Raw genomic sequence first — 27,166 nt, forward strand, 5'->3', positions numbered from 1 at the left:
CACTATGATTACGTATTTTGATGTTCATGTTATCACAGAATTGGCCATTTTAGCATCATCAAGTTGGGTTCTGTGTCCATTTGATGCCCTCTTAGAGTTCTTTGAGTGTGTACTTTGCTCTGTGTGCTTGAGCGTCTTCCCATGTGTAGAAAGAAGGTAATGACGTCCATGTCAGAGCATTGCTTTGAGGATTTAAAGAGAAAAAAATGTGAACATGACAACCTACAGCATATGGCATTCCATAGGCCCTCAAAATGGTAATTGCCCATTCTTATTTTTTTCTCCTTCATTCTATCAGTGAGATACAGCAGAAATTAGCATCATAACTTGACTACCAGGGAGAATACTTGGACACGTAACAGCAAGCAGGGATAAGCCCACGTTTCCATGATATCTGAGCTTCAGTGTCACTGCCGTGAGGGGAGGGGACTCTGTGGTGGAGCTGGGGCAGAGGCAGAGTGTCATCGCACAGCTTTCAGTGAACTGAGTGGTGACAGGCAAGCACATCCTTCACCCCTTTCTCCTGTGTTTCATGTAGTTTTCCCATTCTCTCGTGTTCCTCTCTTTTCCATGTGCTATCTTACCCCCTGACTCTCCCTTCTGGTAGACCCTAAGAGAAGGGTGTGGACTCTGAGCCCCAGAAACAAGAGCTGATAGAGAAGAACCAAGTGTGATCTCGAGTGTGCTAGACAGGCTCCTGGAGCTAGACTGAAGAGTCCCATCTTTGGGACACTTCAGGTAAATCACTCTGCTTCCTGCAGCCTCATCTACACAACAGGATGACAATACCCAATGCTCCCGACCTCCCAGGAATATCATGGAGTTTAGGTGTGATCCCATGTGGGAAATCTATCTGTGCTTATAGGTGGGAGGGAGGGAGGGACCAGTGCACTTTTGAGTAATTACATTAACGGGAGACACCCCAGATGCCATAGAACTCTCTGTGGCAGACATTAAATTAATGCTACATGAATGTCAGCTGTTTAGGTCAGGATTTCTCCAAGTGTGGGTCATAGTCTATCACAATCTTCAGGAGGTGCTTGTTAAAATAGCAGATACCTGGGCCCACCCTGGGTCTGCTATATCCAAAACAGGGAGGTGGGATGGGAGGTCTGCATATTTGAACAGTTTCTCCTGTTGGTTGCTGTATTCATCCAAATGTGAAAAAGCACCACTGTGGATTTGCAACACGGTGTTCTTAAACTTTTGAATTCTTTAATGTCTAATTTTGTGACAATGTCTCCTACATCTTAGCTTTAAGTATTTGTTTCTGATTCCAGTAGGTCAAAAAGGGAACCATTCTTCATTTTCAGTAATATTATTTAGCATTTTATATGTGCGAGACTGCATTCATTTCCCAAAGCTGCTGTAACAAAGTAACATAAGCCAGGTTGCTTAAGCAATAGAAATTTCTTGTCTCACAGTTCTTGAGGCTAGAATTCTAAAATCAAGTTGTTGCCAGGGCCATGCTCCCTTTGAAGCCTGTCAGAGAATCTCTGTGCTGCTTCTTAGCTTCTGGTGATTTGCCAACAGTCTCTGCATTTCTGGTTTGCAGCTGTCTTCCTCCAACCCCTGCCTAATCATGGGGTGTTACCCCTGTAGTTCTAGCTTCACATGGATGTCTTCTTATAAGACACCTGTGACATTAATTCAGAGGCCCACTCTACTCCATAATGACCTCATCGTAACTAATTACTGCTGCAACAACCATAGTTCAAAATAAGGGTACATTCTGGGGGCGAAGACTCAAGCTTATCTTTTCAGGAGACATAATTCAACACATAGCAGCCAGGTCCATTCCGATATAGCAATAATGATAAGAATGGTTAATATTTACTGCCAACTCCCTCAGTGTCTCACACTCTTGTCCATACGAAACCTACACTAACTCATTTAATTCTCACCACAGCCTATGAGGATGAGGTACTGATGCTCGACTTTAACCATCAGAAAACTGAGGCACAGTGAGAACAGGGTTAGCCTGTCACAAGACTAAGATGTGGACAGATTCTATGTGGCTGCGGAGCCCCCAGATATAGTCAGTGTATGTAACTGCTTCTCATCTGATAAGATCTTTGACCTTACTGTTCGTAGGGCACAGCGATATAAAACAAAGGTCCCATGTATTTTTCTCACTTAACTGTGCAAAATTTAACATATTGATTTTATCAGTGTGGTTTAGAATTTAGGGTACTGTGTCCTGTTACACTGTGAAAGTGCTCCTACATCATCTTGTTTCCTTTTCTAGGTCTCAGGATTGTTCCCATTCTGAAGTAAATGGTTCTCCTGTGGTTGGGACAGAAAATGCTTATGTTCCCCAGCCATTTTAATATTTTGTATAATTGTAAGAACAATAGGTGTTTATTATAGTTAAAAATAGATGACATTTTAAGGGAAATAATACCTCATAGTCTATCGGCCAAAGAAAACCCCTTTTAAGGTTTTCATCTGCATTATATTCTCCCAGAAGTATTCTTATGCGGGTATTTATATATTTAGGCATACATTTATATATGTATGCATACATTTATATATTTACATACAAAATATAAGATCTCATCTTACATTTAATTTTGTAACTTGTTTGTCTTACTGTAGTGGGTTGAATTTTGTACACCATCCTGCCAAAATATTTTCAAATCCTAACCACGCCCCCATACCTTATTTGGAGATAAGGTCTTTGTAGATATAATTGAGTTAAAGATGTTAAGAAGAGATCATCTCGGATGGTCCCTAAATCTAACAATTTAGGATGATCTCTAAGTTCAATGACTGGCGTGCTTAGAAGAAAAAGGAGAGGGAGATTTCATGCACACAGGGCAGAAGACCATGTGAAGAAAAAGGCAGAGACTGGAGTTACTCTGCCACAAAGCAAGGAAAGCCAGTAGCTACCAGCAGGTGGAAGAGGCAAGGAAGGAATCTCCTCTCGAGGCTTCAGAGGGAGGGTGGTCCTGCCGACACCATGATTTCAGATTGCCGGTGTCCAGAACTATGAGATAATATCTGTTGTTCTAAGCCGTGAAGTTCCCGGCAATTAGTTATGTCAGTCCTAGGAAACTAGTACACTCACTACCACATACCCCACATTGACTGTGAATAAACATCAGTCCGTATCCTGTTTATTCATGTCTGTGGAGATATTAATGCCAATAAAGATATATAAGAAAAAATGAATACAGCTAAATTTTTTATGTGGTAATTTTTTTTTGCATTGATTCATTTCATGCTTACAGCCCCTGCCCCACCCACCGCCCAATAAGGCAAATACTGTTGCCCAGCCCCATTTTAAAGAAGAAAAGCTAAGGGGTAGAGAGAAGGACTTGGCCCAGGACTGCACAGTTAGGAAGTAGAACAGCTTAGGTTTATACACTGACTTCATGCTCCAGAGCCTGTGAACCTGAGTCTCAAAAACTTTGAACCCATGGCATGTAGAGAGATAAGTACGTTCTTCATAAAGATATCTTCTCATTAGGAGAAACAATGAGAAATGACTTCACAATGCTGACCTTAGCCCTGAGTCTCAGCCAGCCCCTACTGCTGTGTCCCAAGACTTAAAGGCCATTTAAGTCCCGCCACATGCTGTATACTCAGGTAGGTTTTCTTATTTACGCCTCAGTAGAGCTCTGTGACAACATTAGCCTTAGTTCCATTTCACATGTGATCACACAGGATCAGGTTCACAGAGCTTAAGTCACCTCTCCAATGAGCGGCAGGATGGGAATGAGGATCCATCCCTCACCCTCCCTAGAGGATACAGAGCAGCCTCCCTTTTAGAAGACTGGCTTCCAGGGCTGGAGAAAAGGTCAGTCGCAATCTCTGCTATTGTGGCACCGTGGGGACTCCCTCAACAACCCCTTATTGTTATGAAGATGACAGAGGAGACGAAATACCACCCCTTGTGCCAGGAGGCTTGGGTTTGGGCCATATCCTTTGGCTGATCCCTGAAGATGATGAGTAGGGATTAGGCAGAAGCTCAGTTGTTGTCCTTGGGACAGGAGATCTAGAGGGAAAGAAAATAATATGTATGGAACTGGAACTGCTTTAAGCAAGATGTACTTTATAGTTCATCTCCTTTAATCCTAACAGCTGCTCAAGTTACTCATCATTATAACCATTACTCATACCATGGCACTGACATTAGAGGAGTACATGTAACTCTGAGAAATACTTTTTTGTTGTCTCCTAAACAGCATCTCACTCTGGAATTACTCTAAGAATTTCCCCATTTTTCCTTGATGCCTCTTGGGAGCTGAATGCTCCAATCTTTCTGGAGATTGGCGGAACGCTCCCTGAAATATTGTTCAATATTATTTTTAATTTTTTAAAATTTAAAAAATTTTTCCCTCTCTTTAATTCCCCCCCACACCCCCCATTTCTACCCCTGACCTGCGGATGTTGCCATCTCCCTTTTTAAGAACTGGATCTCTGAAGGCGGGGCATCTCCCTCAACGTGTTCCTGGGCACACCCAGGGCGCACCCAGGGCCTGGCGCACTGAGGGGACCTAGCGCACTGGAGGGGGGCCTGGCGCACCCGAAGTATGGTCCGTGGCTGCACCTGGGGCGCAAACCCAGGACCTTCTGCTTATAAAGCAGACGTGCTAACCACTACACTATGGAGCCACCCGTCAATATTATTTTTTAAACCATGACCTGTATAGTTTTTGTGTTATAATATTCAAATTTAAAATTGCATTCTAAATGGGGAAAAAACATGAAAGATTTTGTGAAAACCAGGGAGAAAATATTTTAAAACTTCATCTCAGATATTGAGTTATTGTCCATGGTTGGTGAAGCAAACTTACTAACAGTGAAGAAATTAGCAAGTAATTTCAGCGGAGAATTGAAATAAAAATATACAGAACAATCAACACGTCAAAATATTCCAAACGACAAGAACTAGTAAAATGCAAAGACAAATCCTGAAATTCATATTAAGTGGAAAAGACAAGATGAAAAGAAAGGTGAGGTATGACATCTCTTGGAAAAGACTATGAGTGTGTCCAGGTTCATGTATCCCTCACCTGTAAGGACCCATCTGCAGAAGAGGCACCATTTGATGACAATAGATCCCTTTGGGAAGGGGATGGGAGTTGGGCTGGTAACAGATATGGGATTATTTCAATTTATATATTTTTGTATATTTTTTTAAAATTTTATATTCACAAAACTAGTATGTTGAAAATAATTGAAAACAACATGCTTTTAAATAGGTGGAAAAAAGAAATGTGCAGAAATATTCATTACTTGGAAAAATATTCATTATATCAGTTTCACCAGAAATGAAGTAGTATGAAATTGCATTGGCAGTGTATCTCTGTTGTCTTGTGTTTCTATGTCACCTCTAGCTCTATCACCCAAATGCACACAGGTGCAACTTTATCTTCAGTTCAGTCTAGATATCCCACGAAATGATGAACAAAGAGGAATTGATGTTAATGGGCCAAAAAAAATCCATAAAAATCTGGCCAATGCTATGGAGCCAAGATCCCAGCCTCTATCCTCCCTCCACGTGCTGAGCCCCCAGGTCTGAAACCTTCAGAGCTGACATCCGAATCTAGCTTCCTGGTGGCATCCATCTCTATTTTTCTTTTTAAGAAAAAGGAATACATTTTACAAAGAATAACAAGTGTCTTGGAATGTTTCCTTTATTGTAATACCAGTTCTGTTTGGAAAATTTGTATGTATATAAAAGTATTTCCATCTGCTCTTGATCTCAAGTCTATATCTCATTCATTGATTTATATGTTCTTTCGTCAGTGTAGGTTAGACTCCACACTTAGGAAGAGTCCCTCTCAGTAAGTAGGGCATTCATCCTCCATTACCCCACCCCTATAGATACTGCCCAGATCTTCCCCCATTCCCTGTCTGTCATCCCCCGTTTAGGACACAAGACAGAGCTGCTCAGACCCTGCTCCAAAGCCCCATGGTCTCTCAGTCACCTTCTGCCAGCGCTGAGCTACCCCCAGCCCACTCGCCACCAACTGACAAGGTGCACTACTGCCACCTGGTTTTTGATCCTATGCAGGTCCCGATGTGTAAGGTTTCACAGTCTTCTTTCACACCTATCAGTTTTTTTTCAGACAGGATTAGAATCATTCTGTGCATAGGTTCATAGGATGAATTTTAAGAAAGGTTATTGTATTTATTTTTTACTCGCAGAAACTTCTTGAGAGAAGTTTGCTGATGAAGGTACATTAGTGCCACTTTGTGACAAAAGCCTGAACTGCAGCTTGAACATCTAGTAGCAAGAAGGTGAGAAGGAGGGGCTGTGGGGAAATGTAGCATATTCAAGGTACAGGGATACTGACAACTTCTTTCTAGTACAGTAACTATTAATTTCTTGATGGCCATTTGGGTTGTTTCCATTGTTTGGCTATTATAAATGATGATGTACATTTATTTACAAGTTTTTATGCGACATATTTTCATTTCTCTTGGCTGTGTGCCTAGGAGTGGAATTGTGGGTCATATGGTAACTATCATCAACCATTTGAGGAACTGCCAGACTATTTTTATGACCCTGACAGTCTCGAGAAGAACAGGTTTAGTTTGTTGTTTTTCTCATGATTAGACTAAGATTATGGGTTTTCAGAAAGAATACCACATGATTGTATTATCCTTCATGTTACAATGTACTAGGGAGGATAAGATACCCACATGATATTACTGGAGATGTTGACCTTTATTTCTGGGTTAAGGTGGTGTTTGCTGAGTTTTTCCAGTATACAGTAACTATTTTGCACATGCTTACTCTATTCCTTAGAAGTGAGGCAGCTATTTGCCCTGCCCTATACATATATATAGTAGAGAGAAAGAGAGATTAATTGATTTATTGAATGAGTCATTATGAGGAATTAGCTTATGCCATTATAGAGGAAAGTCCCACGATCTGCCATCTGCAAGATGGAGACCCAGGAAAACTGATGGTATAGTTCCACTCCAAGTCCTAAGACCTGAGAACCCAAGCACCAATGGCGTAATGCCCAGTCTGAGGGAAGGAGAAAACCAATGTCCAACTCAACCAGTCAGGCAGAGAAAGAAAATTCTTCTTCCTTCACCATTTTGTTCCGTTCAGGCTCTCAGTGGATTGGTGATGGCCACTCGCATTGGGAGCACAATCTGTTTTACTTAGTCTATCAATTCAAATGCTAATCTCATCCGGAAGTACCCTCACAGACACACCCAGGTATCTGGGCATCTAATGGCTCAGTCAAGCAGACACATAAAATGAATCATCACACACCTCATGGAGGGAGCATGTCTGCATATACTATTTGGAACTATTCAATAAAAGCAATTCGACTCCTCTCACCCATTCTTTTTTAATTAATTCAAACATTTATTAACATTAGCATGGATGGATTCATGCATATTTATTATATAGGTTAGGTTATTTTACTGAATAGATATATCCCAAAAGAAAGTCCAGCATTATGATTTCTGTGAAGCAGTATAAGCATTTTGGCTGCTATTAGAAAATCCCACAGAGTGAGTGGCTTATAGCAATGGAAGTTTATTTCTCACAGTTCTGGAGACTGGAAGTCCAAGTTCAGGGTGGTAGTATGGTCGGGTTCTGCTGAAGGTTGCCGACTGCCACTTCTCACTGTGGCAGGTTCTGCCCTTATGACCCAATCACCTAGGCCCCACTTCCTAATACCATCAATAGGGGGTTAGGTTTCAATATATGTATTTTGGGGGGACGCAAACATTCAGGTGATAGCAAGTGCTATTACATTGTCTATATATATTACATAGTTAGATATACCATATAACTATGGTATATTAGACAATGTTTTCATATAATGCATTTACTCATGGTATAGTATAAGACAACATCATAATTTCAGAGGATTTAATTGCATACATGGAAACCCCTTGAGAGAGAAATAAAAAGCATAAGTTAGGTGTTATTGAAAGGACCATGAAAAATTATTGCTACTATTCAGAAAGACTATTAGCAAAATCCTTTATAATGAAGCCAAAGTATGGGATTTAGAGAAAAAAATGTGTGTTTCACTTGAGAGCCCATTGCCTATAGCACACCTTTCCCCATTATCTGACTCTGACTCTATGGAAGGCGTTTTGCAACTCTAGCATTTCGGTAATGATAGTATTGCAATAGAACCCTCGTTCACACACAAACAAATGAATTCTGTTTTGGCGAGAGAAACTTTTGTCTCCATTTGAATCTTCATTTTTTTAACACTCATGCCCTATAAATGTGACAAAGAGGTGTATGTTGACCTTGTCACGTCTAATTTCAGTGCAGTGTGGGGAAGACAGTCCCATTACATAAAGGAGGAAGACTGAGTTGGAGGGGAGATGAGAGGTATATGAGTTGAGTATCAAGAATTCTTTGTAGAACTTTGATGCAAAGAGGAGAATATACATAAAGAAGACAGTTCCTAGAAATGTGGAGAAGTGTCCAGGGCTTTAAATCATGTTTCAAAATCACCAGTGACTAGAGACATGAGCAGGTTGAAATCTTAATGGGAAGGAGCCATCTCTTCTTAGATTTAACACCTGAATTTACCACACCACCCTTTTCACACTTTACTTTCTTGTTTTCATTCTGGAGAAGCCTAAAATTTAACCAAAGGGATAGTGCAGTTTGATCTTAATACCTGCCAACAGTATGAGTGGATGGATGAAAAGATGAATGGGTGGATGGGTGGATGGACAGATGGATGGATGGATGGATGGATGCATACACGCATGCACGCACAGATGCAGGATGTGTCAAATATGTGCTGGGAATACAGATTTTTGTGCCCCAGGGCAGAGCTCTTCGTGTAGATGATTGAACCCGTGGTGTTGGGTAGCTGAGAGGATGCAGTTTCTCAAGATTCTGCAAGTGATGGCTGCAAGTTGAAGGCCCTCAACTTCAGTATTCAGAAGCAGATTTAGGGAACTGCTACACCTTAAGTCCTGGAGGGGTCCAACTCTGACTTGAGCAGGTGAGTTTACAGACAGGCTTGCTTTCCATAGATGGGGCGGGATGCAGATGGGATTCTGGTCTGCTTAGAAGTATGTTGTGGTCCAGCTCTTGTGCTATTCAAAAAGTCTTAAGAAATTATAGATCTGGCTCCTCTTTAAACTTGAACCTAACGTATGTCACAGAGAGATATTTGTAATCTCCTAGGTATACACACTGTCATTAGGAGCTCCCAGAAGACAGACAGGCAGACAGACACACACACACGCACATGCTCAACCTGGAATGTACCTGTGGGCAGGAGCAGTAGGAGACTCTGCAAACTCATGTGCCTGTTGCTCAATATTTATTAGTCTGCATATGTAACCGGACTTTATTGCATTAAAAAATGATGGCAATGATGATTAGCACTGTATGTATTCTAGGGAAAATTTTTAAAAATTATCTTAATGTCCAGCTAACCATGATGACGATGAGATAATTTAGTTACACAATAGTTACTCAATATGGGTGAGCATTTGGGAAGTCAACGCTCTGTAATATTGCTGGTGGGATGCCAATCAGTACACCATTCTTCCAGGTTGATTGTCGATGTCCATTAAAGAGCTGTGCACTCCTAGTCTGTATGTATTTGAGACTTACTCCTTCAGGTAATTTTATCTTCAGCATGACATCTGTCCCTCTGTTAGAGAGTGCATATTCCTTACGATACAGGTTGTGTGGGCATTCCACTTTCAATAGCACTGACCTAAACACACTTCCTTGTGTTTATAGGATAGGAAATTGAGGTCCAAAGAGTTTCACTGATGAGCAGGAAAACAGGCAGGACTAGTAGCCTGGCTTCAGAGGTAAAGATACAGATTTTGGATTTCAAAATTAATGTATTTGTTACAAAAATAAATGCAGTGTAGAAATTTATATTTATTAGGGAGTATTTTCTTCCATATTTCTTTCATCTGATACACAGCAAGATAACCATCTTTTATAATTAAATTGATATTTTCCAGATATATTCTGTGTATATAGTACTATAGAGATAGATTAACATGAACATATATATTTCCTCAGAATTTGATATATATTGTTTTCAGCACTTTTTAACCACACACATATACTATACGTGTAATTTATTTTTATACTTTAATCTTTGCATATTTGAATGTGATGCATAGTTCTTAATTTAGTAACTGTAGACATTGAAAAAATTTTAGGCGATCAGATTTATTTATAGATAATATTAAGCATTTTTAAAATAAAATATGTTCTAAATACTTTTCCAGTAATTCACATTTCTTTACATGTAACATTTTTGTTTGGTATAAACAATGTCTTTTTACATTTCCATTTCTTTCTTTCTTTTTTTTGCCAGACACTGTTCATTTTCTTTTTAATTTTTAAAATTTTAATGCAGTTCAGATCAGCATGTCTGGTTAATTTTAGCTCCTTCACTCCCCTTTACCCCGTCTACCTCCTCCCTCCCACCTCCTCACTACCCTCTGGTAACCACTAGTCTATTGTCCATTTCCATGAGTCTCTGTTTGTTCATCCTGTACATTTGTTGCTTTTAGGTTTGTATCCCACATATAAGTGATATCATGTGATTTTCGATTTTTTCTGTCTGGCTTATTTCACTTAGCATGAATCTTGAGGACCATCCATGTTGTCACAAAAGGCAGTATTTTGTCTCTTCTTATGGCTGAATAATATTCCATTATATATATGTACTACGACTTCTTTAGTCAATCATCTATCGTAGGACACTTCGGTTGCTTCCATGTCCTGGCCACTGTGAATAATGCTGCTATGAACATTGGTGTGCAGATCAGTTTTTGGATTTGAGTTTTCAAGTCTTTGGGGTAAATACTCAGTACAGGGATTGCTGGATCATATGGTAGATCAATTCTTAGTTTTTTGAAGAAACTCCATACTGTTTTCCATAGTGGCTGTATCAATTTACAGTCTCACCAGAAGTGTATGAGGTTTCCTTTTTCTCCACATCCTCACCAATATTTGTTATTATTGTCCTCTTGATTATAGCTATTCTTACAGGTGTGATATGGTATCCCATTGTGGTTTTGATTTGCATTTCCCTAATAGCTAGTGATGTTGAGAATCTTTTCACATATTTATTGGCCATTTGTATGTCCTCTAGAGAGAAGTGTCTGTTCAGGTCCTCTGCCTATTTTTTGAGTGGATCATTTGTTTTTGTTGTTATTGAGTTGTATGAGTTCTTTGTTAATTTTGGATATTAAGCCCTTATCAGAGGCGTTACTTGCAAATATATTTTCCCATTCAGATGGTTATCTCTTTACTTTGTTGATGGTTTCTTTTGCTGTGCAGAAGTTTTTAGCTTGATGTAGTCCCATTTATTTATTTTTTGCTTTTACTTCTTTGCCTTTGAGGTCAAATTCATAAAATCCTCTTTAAGCCCAGGGTCCTTGAGTTCAGTTCCTATGTTTTCTTCTCTGCCTTTTATTGTTTCAGGTCTTATATTCAGGTTCTTAATCCATTTTGAGTTAATTTTGGTGTGTGGTGATAGACGACAGTCTAGTTTCATTCTTTTGCAGGTGGCTTTCTAGTTTTCCCAGCACCATTGATTGAAGAGGCTTTCCTTTCTCCACTGTATGTTTTTGACATTTTGTCGAAAATTATTTGCCCGTATGAACATGAGTTCACTTCTCCACTTTCGAATCTATTCCACTGGTCCGTGTGTCTCTTTTTCTGTCAATACCATGCTATTTTGATTGTTGTCACTTTGTAGTATATTTTGAAGTCAGGCAGAGTGATGCCTCCAGCCTAGTTCTTTTTTTCTTTTTTTCAGAATGGCTTTGGCGATTATGGGTCTTTTGTGCTTCCAAGAAATCTGATGACTTTTGTTCTATATCTTTAAAAAATGTCTATGGGATTTTGATGGGGATTGTATTAAATCTATATAATGCTTTAGGTAATATGGTCATTTTAACTATGTTGATTCTTCCAATCCAAGAACACGGAATACCTTTCCATTTCTTTGTATCTTCTTTGATTTCTTTTCATAGGGTCTTATACTTTTTATTATATAGGTCTTTCACATGCTTTGTTAGATTTATTCCTAGTTATTTTATTATTTTTCTTGCAATTGCAAAAGGAATCATTTTTTCCAATTCTTTTTCTGACACTTCATAATTAGAGTATAGGAATGCTATGGATTTTCGAACGTTGATTTTGTATCCAGAAACTTTACTGTATTTGCTTATTGTTTCTAATAGTGTTCTTGTGGAGTCTTAAGGGTTTACTATATAGAGAATCATGTCATACACAAATAGTGACAGTTTGACTTCTTTGTTTCCTCTTTGGATGCACTTTATATTTTTCTCTTGCCTGATTGCACTCACTAGGACCTCCAATATTATATTGAATAACAGTGGTGATAGTGGACAGCCTTGCCTTGTTCCTGATCTTACAGGGAAGGTTTTTAGTTTTTCACCATTAAATATAATGCTGGCTGAGGGTTTGTCATAGATGGTCTTTATTATGTTAAGGTATTTTCCTTCTATACTGATTTTGTTGAGTGTTTTGATCATAAATGGATGCTGTATCCTGTCAATGGCTTTTTCTGCATCTATTGATATGATGATATGATTCTTATTTTTTAATTTATTTATGTGATGTATCACATTAATCTGTTTGTGTATGTAGAATCATCCCTGTGCCTTTGGGATGAAGCCCACTTGATTGTGGCATATAAACTTTATACTGCTGTATTTGATTCGCTAGTATCTTATTTAGGACTTTTGCATCTGTGTTCATGAGAGATTTTGGCCTATGATTTTCTTCTTATGTGTTATCTTTACCAAGTTTTGGTATCAGGAGTTATATTGGCCTTATAAAATGAGTTGGGAAGTATTGCCTTCTCTTCGATTTTTTGGAGAAGTTTGAGGAGAGTAGGTATTAAATCTTCTTTGAATGTTTGGTAGAATTCACTGGTGAAGCCATCTGGTCCTGGACTTTTACGTTTTGGTAGGTTTTTGATGGTCATTTCAATTTCCATACTGCTGATTGGTCTACTTAGGTTTTCCAATTCTTCTTGATTCAGTCTAGAAAGATTGTACTTTTCTAAGTACTGATCCATTTCTTCTAGGTTATTAAATTTGGTGTTATATACTTTTTTATAGTATTCTTGTATGATCCTTTGTATTTCTGCTATGTCAGCCGTAATTTCTCTTTCATCCCTGATTTCGTTTGTGTCCTTTCTCTTTTTTTCTTTAGTGAGCCTAACCAGGCGTTTGTCAATTTCATTAAATCTCAGAACCAGCTCTTTGTTGCATTCATTTTTTTATTTTTTTTGTTTTGTTTTCAATTTCATTTATTTCTGCTTAATTTTGATTATTTCTTTCCTTCTGATGACTTTAGGATTCATTTGTTCTTCCTTTTCCAGTTTTTTAAAGAAGTGTTAGGTTGTTTATTTGGGCTCATTCTTGTTTTTGGAGATAGGCCTGCAATGATATGAACTTTCCTCTTATGACCGCTTTTGCCATGTCCCAAAAGTTTTGATATGTTGTAGTATCATTAAAATTCATTTCTATGTATCTCATGATCTCTCTTTTTATTTCTTTTCGGACCCAGTTATTCTTCAATAGCATGTTGTTTAATCTCCATGTATTTGTGGTTCTTCCTGATTTCTTTTTGCAGTTCATCTCTAGTTTCAAAGCATTGTGATCAGAGAATATGGTTGGTATGATTTCAACCCTCAAATTTTTGCGGCTATCTCTGTGTCCCAGTATGTGGTTGATTCTTGAGAATGTTCCATGTGCACTAGAGAAGACTATATAAGCAGCTGTTTTGGGATGGAAAGTTCTGTAAATGTCAATTCTGCTCAATTGGTCTAATGTGTCATTTAAGGATGTTATTTCCTTATTGATTTTCTGTTTGGAAGACCTGACCATACCCAACAGTGGGGTATTTAGGTCCCCTACTCTGATAGTGTTTTAGTCTGTTTCTCCCTTTAGTTATGTTATCAATAGCTTTATATATTTCGGGCATTCCTGATTGGGAGCATAGGTATTATTAATAAGTGTTATGTCTTCTTGGTGCATGATTCCCTTTATCATTATGAAGTGTCTCTCAGTATTTTTCTTTATCTTTTTTATTTTGAAGCCTATTGTGTCTGATGTTAGTACCGCTACGCCCGCTTTTCTCTGAATGCCATTTGCTTGAAATATAATTTTCCATGCTTTCACTTTGAGTCCATATTTGTCTTTGGAACTGAGATGTGTCTCACAGAGGCAGTATATGGTTGGGTTTTGTTTTTTGATCCATTCTGCAACTCTGTACCTTTTCATTGGTGAGTTCACTCCATTTACATTTAGAGTGATAATTGATATATGAGGTCTTCTAATAGCCATTTTATCTTTTGCTTTCTGGTAGCTTGGTGTTTCCATTGTTTCCTTGTCCTTGTGTTTCTGTTTTCTTTATTTTGGTTGGCTTTTGTGTGTTTTGCCTCTGGTTCTTCTTGTTTTATATTATATACTTCAGTTCTGAATCTTTGGAGCATGGTGAACATTACGAATATGTAAAGGATAGTTAAATATATACAGTTATCCGTTTTCTTCTGCGCATGCCTTATCTCTATTCCTCTTTGTGAATTTAGATCTTTGAATCCTCCCCTTTTCAGTCACTGTTATCTCAGTTTGTCCCCATGTATGCTGAGCGTTCATTATTATCTTGCTATAGCAATTCTCCTCTTATTATTTAAGCTTATAATATTCTGTTCTTAAAAGGATTGCACTCCTCTGCTTCTATTTGCCTGTTTGTCACCTTACTCCTAATTATTATTTTTTAAATCATTTTGTTTGAGATGATCTGACCCCTTTCAGAATTTTCTGTAGTATAGGCCTTGTAGCGGAGAATTCTCTCTATTTTTGTATGTCTGGAAAGGTCTTAATTTCTCCTTCATATCTGAAAGAGAGCTTACTTGAATACATTATTCTAGGCTGGTAGTTCCATTCACTTAATAGTTTAAATATTTGATTCCATTCCTTTCTTGTAAGATTTTCGCTGAGAAGTTCGACAATAATGCAATTTGTTTCCCTTTATAATTTACCATTTTCTTCTCCTTGGCTGCCTTGAGAATTTTGTCTTTGTTGTTGATTTTTGATAATTTTAATACAATGTGTCTTGGTGAAGACCTTTTTGGGTTGAGATAATTGGGTATTCTGTTGACTTCTTGAATTCCGAGCTCTAGCTAATTCCTTAGATTTGGGAAAGTCTTGTTCACTATTTGTCTGAAAATGCTTTCTAGTCCCTGATCCTTTTCCTCGCCTTTGAGAATGCCCATTATTCTTATGTTTCCTCTCCTGATGGTAACAGCTAGTTCTTGAATTTCTCTTTCATTATTTTTCATTCTTCGGTTTTTCTCTTCTTGCTTCTGATTCATTTCTAGATTTCTGTCTTCAATATCACTGATCCTTTCCCCCATTTGGTCAACTATCTTTCTCAAGCTTGCTATTTCATTTTTCCACTCTCGCAGTGTTTTTTTGTCTCCAGAAGATCAATTCTGTTCTTTCTGAGGGTTTCAATCTCCTTGCTAAATAACTCATTCTGCTGATCTTGTTGTTTTTTCAATTCCTGAAATTGTTTTTATGACTCGTTTCGTATCTCAATGAGTTATCGAAAGTACCATCCTGAATTATCTGTACTTTAAGTTACATATTTCTATGTCTGTAAGCTTATTTTCTGGAGATTTTTCCTTTCTTTCTGAGATGCCTTGTCTCCTTGGTTGTACTTGGTGTTTCATGTACTATTTCTTCAACTGGGCATTAATGGAAGTGTATTCTGCTTTTTTTTTTCAGAAAGAAGATTGATTATATAAAGGTCTCTCTTTAGTCTGTTGGAAATTAGGCATTTTTCTTTTTGTTTCCAGTCGGTGACGTCTAAGTCTCTTGGATCCATGCTTTATATAAGGTCTTAATAATGTCTTTTTTTTCTTATAGATTTTTAATCATGGTCGCTACCCTCAGTCTCAGTCCCTGTCAGTGTTAGTGACATTTTCATTAGTGTTTGCTCTGATTCCATAGGGCTCCGTGGTGTTCGGTCTCAGAGGATATGGTGGGAGGGGCTCTCTGGATTGGAGGATGTGGGCTGATGCTCATCCAGTTTTGCAACTGTGGCTGGTATAAATCAACTGTTGTTTCTCTGCTGTCCCCGCTACTCTGACATCCCCACTTTTCTGTTTTATGCTTTAATGCCTCTGCACTGCTGCTGGCAGCTTGGATCTCACAGCTCTCCCAGGCAGGGCTGTTCAGGGAACCCGCTGCAACTTCTCCTCTGCCCCTCCTGCTACAGGGAGCTCCAGTTGCTGTGAGAGGCAGCTTCTTTGTTTCTCCCAGTCCACTGCCCGACACCTGGGGTTCTGACCTGTGGTAGCTATTATATGAAGATCTCATGCTCAGACGTGCTGCTTTGCAGTTTGGGTCTTTTTTATTGAGTTTTAGATATTCAGCTTATCGTCGTTTCAAGGGGAGAGATCTGGGGACGTCTCTCACTCTGCCATGTTTCTGACGTCTCCCTATGTTCATTTTCTAGAAGCTTACTGAGACAGACTTTATACTTGTTTAAGGAATGAAATCAAATATATTTTTCCTACAAGCTTCACTTTATCAACTTCTGAAGGATTATTATTTGTGCAATTCCAGCATTTTTATGAAATCTCCTTATAACTACAGAGATAGGAATTAAGAATGGACAAAAGGAAAAGTGATTTTTATAGACAATTCTGTAAGTATGCCCAACGTGCACAAGCAGGTGTGTCATTCATGACATTCTTTTTAACACAGCTCAGTGTCGTTAGGACTTAGCCTGCATTTTTTTGAAGATCTCACTACTGAAGGTGGCTTGAGAATACAAAGAACTGAGGGCCTTGGCAAGTTGAGTATGGGAGCATTAAGCAGATTTCGCTCTATCTCTAGCCAGTGCATTGATAGAGCTATAGCCACTGCTCTCTTGTTTGAGCTTTGACACATCACACAAGGCTAATGCCTCTACCCTTTTCATGTGAACACCGTTGTCACCCCACTTACACTTCAACATTCTGCTCCTGGTCATCTCTACTCACTCCCACTACCCACATGGCCAACTACTCTGCTCAACCTCCCTAATTCTTATTTTTAATAAAAAAGTTTTTATTTTGAAATTATATGTTCACAGGAAGTTGCAAAAATAATACAGAGAGGTACCGTGTACTCTTTCTCTAGTTTCTCTCAGTGGTAACATCTAACTAAGTATAGTACAATATCAAAACTGGGAAACTGACATCTGTACAATCTACAGAATTTATTCAGATCATCACCCCTTTTACATGCAATCATTTGTATTTATGTGTATAATTCTGTGCAATTTAACCACTCATGTAGATTCATGTAACCACCACAATCAAGATACTGAACTATATTCTATCACAACAAAAATCTCCCATGCTACCCTTTAATGTCACACTCATCACCTTTAACCCTTGGCAACCACTAACCTGATCTCTATCTCAATATTTTTTTGTTTCCAGATGTTATATAAATGCAAGCATGTGGTATGAAACTTTTTTTAAAAATTGAGATAAGTTTTACATAACATAAAGTTAACCACTTTTAAAGTATACAATTCGGTAGCATTTAGTACTTTCACAGTGTTGTGCAATTATCACTTCTATCTATTACCAACATTATTTTCATCATCTGAAAAGGAAACCACATTACCATTAAAAAATCATTCCCTGTGGTAAGTTTGAGAATTTTGAGGTTGATCAAGGAAAAGAGAGGACATCGAGAGTCAGTAACATGCAAGCCTTATTTGGCCAGTGATTGGATAGGTTTGTGTGAAAGAGAAGTCCCTCCTAGCAAGGCACCATTCAGAGACAGTGGCATGAGGCTACCACCCACAAGAGGGCCAAGAAACTCTCATGAGAAAGAGAGAAATCAGAGAGGAGGCTTATGTGTCTAGGTAATGTCATTCCGCAGTGGTGTGGGGAGTCTGTGGATCAGAGACCTCTAAAGGGCAGCAGCAATTTGGAGTCTTTTTATATTTTCAGGGTTTATCTCATACATGGTTATGTGTTGGGTGAAGTCTTGTGGAGTAGGTCAAGTCGATAGATCTAAATAGATAACAAATATTTTTTGGGATATATTTAAAGTAATTGAATATGTTTAAATTTGAGTTTGGCACCAGTGAGCTTTGGACTAATTATTGTAGCCTGCTGTGGAGAAATAAACAATGTGGGGGTCATTTTAGGCTAATAAACAGAGGCCATCTCTAGCCCATTTATGTAACACTCTTCATCCCCTTCTATCAGCTTATGACAACCACTAGTCTGCTTTCTGTTTTTTTGACTCTACCTATTCTGGATATTTCACATAAAAGGAATCATACAATATTTGACCTTTTGTGACTGGCTTTTTTCTCTTAGCTAAATGTTTTTGAGATTTTTTCACTTTATAACATGTATCAGTATTGCATTCCTATTTATGGCTAAATGATATTCCATTGTAGGGATATACCACATTTTATTTATTAATTGATCAATTGATGGATCTTTGGGTTGTTTATACCTTTGGGTTATTATGAATAGTACTGCTATGAATATTCATGTACAAATATTTGAATGCCTGTTTTCAGTTCTTTTGGGATATAAGGATTGGAATTGCTGGGTGATACAGTCATTATATTTTTAACTTTTGGAGAAACCACCAAACTTTTTCACAGTGACTGCATCATTTTACATCCCACCAGCAATGTACAAGGGTTCCAGTTTCTCTACAAACTTGCCAACTCTTGTTATTTCTGTTGTTTTTGAATTACAGCATCTGAGTGAGTGGGAAGTAGTATTTCATTGTGGTTTTGATTTGCATATCTATAATGACTAAGGATATTGAGCATCTTTTCACATGCCTATTGGCCTTTTGTATATCATTTTTGCAATAATGTCTATTCAGGTCCTTTGACTATTTAAAAAAATTTTCTCCTGGTTCTTTTTCTTAAATTTTAGTTTATTAGTAGTTTCAAGTACATAGTACATTGATCAGACATTTGTATAGTTTATAAACGATACCACTAATTGCTCTTTCTCTCCTCTAGCTCTCCATCTAGCCATTACATTAATGCTGACTGCATTCCCTATGCCATGCTCCCCATCCCCACGACCATCTATCAACTACTAATTTGTACTTCTTTAACCCTTCACCCCTTTCTCCCAGCTCCCAACACCCCTCCCCTCTGGCCATCACAAGATTGTCCTCTGTATTTTGAGTCTGTTCTTGATTAGTTTGTTCTTTTTGTTCCTTAGATTCCGCATGTAAGTGAAATCATATGGTATTTATCTTTCTCTGTCTGACTTATTTCACTCAGCATAATAACCTCTAGGTCCATCCGTGTCATTGCAAATAGTAGGGTTTCATTTTTTTAATGACTAATGTTCCATTGTATATATGAACCATAACTTCTTTATCCAATCATCTGTTGATGGGAATTTAGATTGCTTCCATATCTTGGCTATTATAAATTGTGCTGCTATGAATATTGGGGTGCATAGATTTTTACAAATTATCGTTTTGGTTTTCTTTGAATAAATACCAAGAAGTGCAATTGCTGGGTCAAAAGGTATATCCATTTCTAATTTTTTTGAGAAACCTCCAGACTGTTTTCCATAGTGGTTGTACCAATATGCCATCCCACCAACAGTATATGAGAGTTCCCTTTTCTCTGCATCCTCGCCATCACTTGTTGTTCTTTGGTTTATTGATGATAGCCATTCGGACAGGTGTGAGGTGATATTTCACTGTGATTTTAATGTGCATTTCTCTGATGATTAGTGACCTTGAGTATCTTTTCATATGTCTCTTAGCCATCTGTCTTCCCTCTTTGGAGAAATACTTATACAGATATTCTCATTTTCTAATTGGATTTTTTTTATTGTTGAGTTCTATAAGTTTCTTATATATTTTGAATATTAACCTCTTATCTGATGTATCATAAGCAAATATCTTCTCCCATTCAGTTGGTTGTCTTTTTGTTTTGTTGATGGTTTCCTCTGTTGTACAAAAACTTTTTAGTTTGATATAGTCCCGTTTGTTTATTTTTTCTTTTGTTTCCATTGCCCAGGGAGATATATCTGAGAAGAAATTACTATTAGTAGTATCAGAGAGTTTACTGCCTATGTTTTCTTCTAGAAGTTTTATGGTTTGGGGTCTTACATATAAGTCTTTAATCCATTTTGAGTCTATTTTTGTATATGGTGTAAAAAGATAATCCAGTTTTATTTTTTGCAAGTATCTGTCCAGTTTTTTCTATACAATTTGTTGAATTACTATCTTTACCCCATTGTGTATTCTTACTTTCTTTGGCATAATTAAGTGAATGTATAGGTGTGGATTTATTTCTAGGCTGTCTATTCTGTTCCATTGATCAATGTATCTGATTTTATGCCAGTAACATGTTGTTTTGATTACTGTAGACTTGTAGTATAGTTTGATATGAGGTAGTGAGATACCTCCAACTTTGTTCTTCTTTCTCAAGATTGCCGTGGCTATTTGGCATTTTTTATGGCTCCATATAAATTTTAGGACTATTTGTCCTAACTCTCTGAAAAATGTCATTGGTATTTTGATAGGGATTGGATTGAATCTATAGATTGCATTAGGCAGTATGGCCATTTTAATGATATTGATTCTTCCTTCCCATGAATATGGTATATGCTTCCATTTATTTGTATCTTCTTTAATTTCTTTATTCAATGACTTATAATTTTCTGTCAACAGGCTTTTTACTTCTTTGGTTAATTTGATTCCCAGGCATTTTATTGCTTTTGATTCAGTTGTAAATGGGATTGTTTTCTTAATTTCTCTTTCTGAAAATTCATCATTGGTGTATAAAAATGCCACAGACTTGTGACTGTTAATTTTGTATCCTGCTACTTTACTGAATTCATTGATCAGTTCTAACAGTTTTTTGGTGGAATCTTCAGGGTTCTCTACATATAGTATCATGTCATCAGCAAATAACGAGAGTTTTACTTCTTTCTTTTCAATTCGGATATTTTTTATTTCTCTTTCTTGTCTGATTGCTGTGGCTAAGACTTCCAATACATGTTGAAGAGGAGTGGTGAAAGTGGGCATCCTTGTTTTGTTCCTGATGTTAGGAAAACACTTCGAGCCTTTCTCCATTCAGTATGATGTTAGCTGTAGTTTTGTCATATATGGCCTTTATTGTGTTGAGGTATGTTCCCTCTATTCCCACTTTGCTGAGAGTTTTTTATCACAAATGGATACTGGATTTTGTTGAACACTTTTTCTTCATCTGTTAATATGATCGTGTGGTTTTTATCTTTCAATTTGTTAATGTGGTGTATGACATTAATTGATTTGCAGATATCATACCAACCTTGCATCCCAGGAATAAATCTAACCTGATCATGGTGTATGATATTTTGAATGTATTGCCGAATTCAGTTTGCTAATATTTTGTTGAGGATTTTTGCATCAATGTTCATAAGAGATTATTGGCCTATAGTTTTATTTTTTTAATGTCATTGTCTGGTTTCGGAATCAAGGGAATGATAGCCTCATAAAAGAAGTGAGGGAGGCTTCCCTCTTCTTGAATTTTTGTGGAATAGTTTGAAAAGAACGGGTGTTAATTTTTCTTTGACTGTTTGGTAAAATTCTCTCTAAGGGTTTTTCAAGTTTGTTTATCCTTCAGAGAACCAGCTTTTGGTTTAATTAATCTTTTATAGTGTTTTTCTAGACTCTATCTCATTTATTTCTGCTCTGATCTTTATTATTTCCTTCCTTCTATTTGCTTTGAGCTTTGTTTGTTATTCTTTTTCTAATTCCTTTAAGTATATGGTTATATTGTTTATTTGAGCTTTTTCTTGTTTCTTGAGGTAGGTCTCTATTGCTATGAATTTCCCTCTTAGGGCCACTTTTGCAGTGTCCCATAGATTTTGAGTTGTGTTTTCATTTTCATTTGTGTCTAGTTATTTTTTGATTTCTTCCTTGATCTCATTGATAACCCATTCATGTTTAGTGGCATGTTATTTAGCCTCTGTGTATTTGTGTATTTTTCAGTTTTTATCTTGTAGTTGATTTTTAGTTCCATATCATTGTTATTGGAGAAGACAGTTGATATGATTTCAATCTGCTTAAATTTATCCAGACTTGTGTTTTGTCCTAACGTGGTCTATCCTGGAAAATATTTCATGTGCACTTGAGAAGAATATTTTGCTGCTTTGGGGTAAAATGCTCTGAAAATATCTATTAAATCCATCTGATCTAATGTGTTTTTTAGGCCCATTGTTTCCTTGTTGATTTTTTGTCTTGAACAGCTGTCCATTGGTGTCAATGGGGTGTTAAAGTCTCCTACTATGAGTGAATTACTGTTGATCTCTCTTTTATCTCATTCAATAATTGTTGTATGTATGTGGGTGCTCCCTTGACCATTTTTAAATTGTATTGTTTGTCTTTTGTTGTTGAGTTTTAAGAGTCTTATATATACTGCATATTAGACCTCTATCAGATGCATAATATGCCATTGTTTTCTCCCATTCTATATGATATATTTTCACTTCTTGATAGTTAACTTTGGTACACAAAACATTTTAATTTTGATGAAGTACAACTTATCTGCTTTTTCTTTTGTTGCTTATGCTTTTAGTATTTTTAATAGTAATTTGTTGCCAAATTCAAGGTCATGAAGAGTTACCACTGTGTTTTTTCTAAGAATTTTTTGTAGCTTAAGCTCTTAAATTTGGATCTTTGATACATTTTAAGTTAATATTTGATTGTGGTATGAAGTAAGTGTCCAACTTTATTGTTTTGCATGTGAATATCTAGCTGTTACAGCACCGTTTGTTGAAGGGACTATTCCTTCTCCATTGAACGATCTTGTCACCCATGTGGAAAATCAACTGGCCATATGTATAAAGGTTTATTTCTAGACTCTGAATTCTAATCTCTTATTTTATTTATCTACTTTTGTGTCAGTACCACATTCTTCTTATTATTGTAGCTTTGCAATAAGTTTTGAAATTAGGAAGTGTGAGTCTTCCAACTTTGTTTTTTTCTATATTATTTTGGACATTTGGGTTCCTTGTAGTTCCCTATGACTTCTAGGATCAGATTTTCAATTTCTGCAAAAAATATAATCGTGATTTTGATGGAGATTACATTGATTAATGTGGGTAGTATTACAATCTTTTGTTGGTTTTAAATAATTATTTTTCTTATCTGTCGTTTATTAATTAATTTATTTTAATTAGTTTCAAGTATGCAGTATATTGGTTAGACATCTATATCATTCATAAAACAATCCCCCAAATTGCTCCCTCCCTCCTCTGACTCTCCACTTAGCCAACTGCATTTCCTATGCCATGCTCCCCATCCCTGTGACCATACGTCAGCTACTAATTTGTACTTCTTTAATCCTTCACTCCATTCTCCCAGCCTCCCAAATTTCCCTCCATCACCAAATTGTCCACTATATTTGTGATTCTGCTTTCGATTAATTTGTTCTTTTTATTCCTTATATTTCGCATGTAAGTGAAATCATATCGCATTTATTCTACTCTGTCTGACTTAAATACCTTCTAGGTCCATCAGAGCAATATCTTTTTCCATCCTCTTCCTTTTATTCAGTGTGTGTCTCTTAATCTGAAGTGACTCTTTCCTAGGCAGCATTTGCAGGGTTTTGTTTTCTTATCCTTTCAGCCACTCTATCTTTTGATTGGAGCACTTAATTCTTTTCCATTTAAGGTACTTATTGATAGGAATGTAGTTGTTATCATTCTTTATTTCTGTTTTTGATACATGTTTTTTCTTCTTAAAGAAGTCCCTCCAACATTTCCTGTAATACTGGCTTGGGGTGATAAATTCTTTTAGCTTATTTTTGTCCGGGAAGCTCTTTGTCTGTCCTTCAGCTCTAAATAATAGCTTTGCTGGATAAAGTATTCTTGGTTGTAGATCCTGGATTTTCATCATGTCGAATATTTTGTGCCAAACCATTCTGTCCTGCATAGTTTCTTTTGAGAAATCAGCTGCCAGTCTTATGGGTGTTCCCTTATAAGTAATTATCTGTTTTCTCTTGCTGCTTTTAATATTCTTTCTTTGTATTAACATTTCACATTTTAATTATGATATGTTTTCGTGTGGGGCTCTTTGGATCCCTAATTTTTGGAATTCTCTGAGCTTCCTGAGGTTTTATGTCCATTTCCTTCACCAGGTGAGGGAAATTTTCCATCATTATTTCTTCAAATGGTTGTTCAACATCTTGATTTTCTTCAGTTACACCGATCAGATGGATATTTGGACCCTTAATAGTGTCCCATATTCTCCTTAAATGATTTTTATAGTCTTGGCATCTTATCTCTTGTCATTCTGATTGCATGTCTTTGGCTTTCTCATCCTTTAGATAAAGCATTTGATCCTTTTCTTTATTCATTTTGTTTATTCCATTTACTATACTTCTCATCTCAGATAACACATTCTCCATTTCACACTGGTTCCCTTTTATAATTTCCATTTCCATTTTTATGTTTTTTATCTCTCTGTTGGAGTTCTCTACACTTCCCAGAAGTTCATTGTGCATCTTTATTTTTTTATTTTTTTATTTTTTAATCCCTACAGCACCTGATATTCCTAAATTGTCTCCCATTCAAGAACTAACCAGGCCCGACCCTGCTTAGCTTCTGAGATCAGATGAGATTGGGCACATTCAGGGTGGCATGGCCATAGGCCCTTATTGTGAATCTTTATAACCAGTGTTTCCAACTCTGCATCTGTTAGATTACTGGACTCCATTATATCTGGATCTCTGTTCTATTCTCTCATATGGTTTCTGCTTCTTTGTCTTCCCATTTTGGCTGCCTTTCTTTGTCTGTTTCTATGTACTAAGCAAAGCTCCTAAGTCTTCCAGTCTTATTAGTGTGGATTTGTGAAGTAGGTATCCAGTGGCACAGTCCTGAAAGTGGTTCAGCTGTAGGCCAAATTTAGCCCAAGCCTCTGCCCCTTCGGGGCCACCTGTTAAGATTCCGAAAGCAATCCACAGATGCTGTGCTTATAGTTGCCTTAAAAGGCCACACCAGAAACCGAGGCCAGCTGCCTCCTCCAGTGTGAATCTTAGCAATGAGCACCTGACTTGCTGAGGATATGCCTGGATGTGGCTTTGGTGGGGCCACAAGTTGGGGGAGGTGGAATTTTAGGGAATCCTCTGGGTGGAGCAACCTCTGTTATCCAGTTTGATGACGTCTGGGCTATGGCGGTGCTGTGTCCCGAGCACTGGTAGCGGGGAGGGCTCAGTAGGAAACAATGGATACCTTCGGCACTTCTGTACCCAGTGAGTCTTGCTTTTGCTCTCACTCTGACAACATCTCCTTTTAAGTCCCTGGTGCCCCCTGCACGCAGCTGAAGGGGCACTGGTGCTCAGAGTGAACACCTCTGTCACAGCGAAAGTACGCTCATGGACACGGTCCCCGTAAGAGGTGTCTGCTGCTGCTGTTGCCTCTGTCTCACTCAGCTGCTCGAGACCGGGCAGCCTCGCGTCCTTGCCCCATCCTACCTTCTGTTGTTGCAGGGTGATTTCTTGGATTTCTCCCTAGTTGTATGGCTTGTTCATCCCAGGCGATTTTTCCTTGCTTCTGCTCCTTGTTTCCATCACAACTTTGATTTGGTTACCAGAGGGATGAACAGAGCCTCTATCACCTATGCCATTTTTTTTCCTCCTCAAATTTCAGCTTTATTGGGTTGTAAATGACAAGTAAAATTTTAAGATATTTAAAGTGTACATCATGGTGACTCGATATAAGTATATTGTGAAAGAATTCTCCCCATGTAGTTAATTAGTGTATCCATCACTTCGCATATTTATTTATTTTTGGTAAGAACATTTAAGTTGTACTCTCTTAGGAAGTTTCAATTACACAGCACAGTATTATCAACTACAGTCACCATGTTTTACATTAGATCCTCAGACCATATTCATCTAGTACCTGAAAATTTGTACTCTTTTACCAACCTCCCCCTATTCCCCCACCTCACCGCCTCCCAGTCCATGGTAGCCATTTTTCTATACCGTTTTTATGATTTTGACTTTTTTTTTTAAAAAAGATTCTACATGTAGTTGATACCATGCAGTATGTCTTTCTCTATCTAGCTTATTTCACTTAGCATTGTGCCCTCAAGGTCCATCTGTGTTGCAAATGGCATGATTTCCTTCTTTCTCATGGCTGGAATAAGGTTATTCCAGTGTGTGTAGTGTGTGTGTGTGTGTGTGTGTGTGTGTGTGTGTGGTGATATCTTCTTTATCCACTCATCCATTGGTGAATACTTAAGTTGTTTCCATATTTTGACTATGGTAATAATGCTGTAATGAGCATGGGAGTGCAGATATCTCTTTGATATCCTCTTTTCATTTCCTTTAATATATACCTAGGAGTGAGATTACTGGATCATATGGTAGTTATATTTTTAAATTTTTGAGGCATCTCTATACTATTTTCCATAATGGCTGAACCAGTTTAAGTTCCCATAAATAGTGTACAGGGGTTGCCTTTCTTTCACATCCTCACCAGCATTTGTGATCTCTTGTCCTTTTGATGAATGCCATTCTAACAGGTGTGAGGTGATATTTTATTGTGGTTTTGATTTTTATTTCTATGATTATTAGTGATATTGAACATGACTTGTGTCTTTAAAAATGAAAGAATGTGGACTGGAAATGACTAGAATCAAATAAATATGAATAAATTAAAATATTAATACTAGAGTTCAGTGAGCTTGGAGAGGACATTGTTTCTTGAAATTTTTAATTTATATATTTCTGTGCTGTTTGGGGGTCTTTGGTTATGCATCTAAATGAATTCCTTAATATAGGTCCTACTGAAAAAATGAGGAGTATATTTATTCTATTAATTTTGTTTTACTTGATTGATGCTAATCATTTTCTATTTACTACAATAAAGATGATTTCTTTATTTTTAAGTTATCTTATTTTATTTATCTTTTTCCATAAAACAACATTAGAGCATGATGCTCCTTTAGTCCCTCATCTCCCATTCACCTACTGTCAGTGCTCCCTTAATCCCTTTATTATTCTTTCACTGAGTTAACAATCAGATATATTAATTTCGCTCCTGGTCTTCAATGTCAAGCCCCATTTTTTTTCTCTCCTTCACAAATTTCATTTGCCTCAACCACCTCTGCAATCCCAGTCTTCATTCCA

At 37.4% G+C, this 27,166-nt stretch overlaps 1 pseudogene; it reads right to left on the reverse strand.

Annotated features, from left to right (window-relative positions):
• Nucleotides 1-24,564: 24,564 nt before the first annotated feature.
• On the reverse strand, nucleotides 24,565-24,683 carry LOC120611539 (uncharacterized; annotated as a pseudogene).
• Between the last annotated feature and the right edge of the window lie 2,483 nt (nucleotides 24,684-27,166).

This window comes from Pteropus medius, unplaced genomic scaffold (genome assembly GCF_902729225.1).
Source record: "Pteropus medius unplaced genomic scaffold, Ma_sr-lr_union100, whole genome shotgun sequence".
Classification (NCBI taxonomy): domain Eukaryota; kingdom Metazoa; phylum Chordata; class Mammalia; order Chiroptera; family Pteropodidae; genus Pteropus; species Pteropus medius.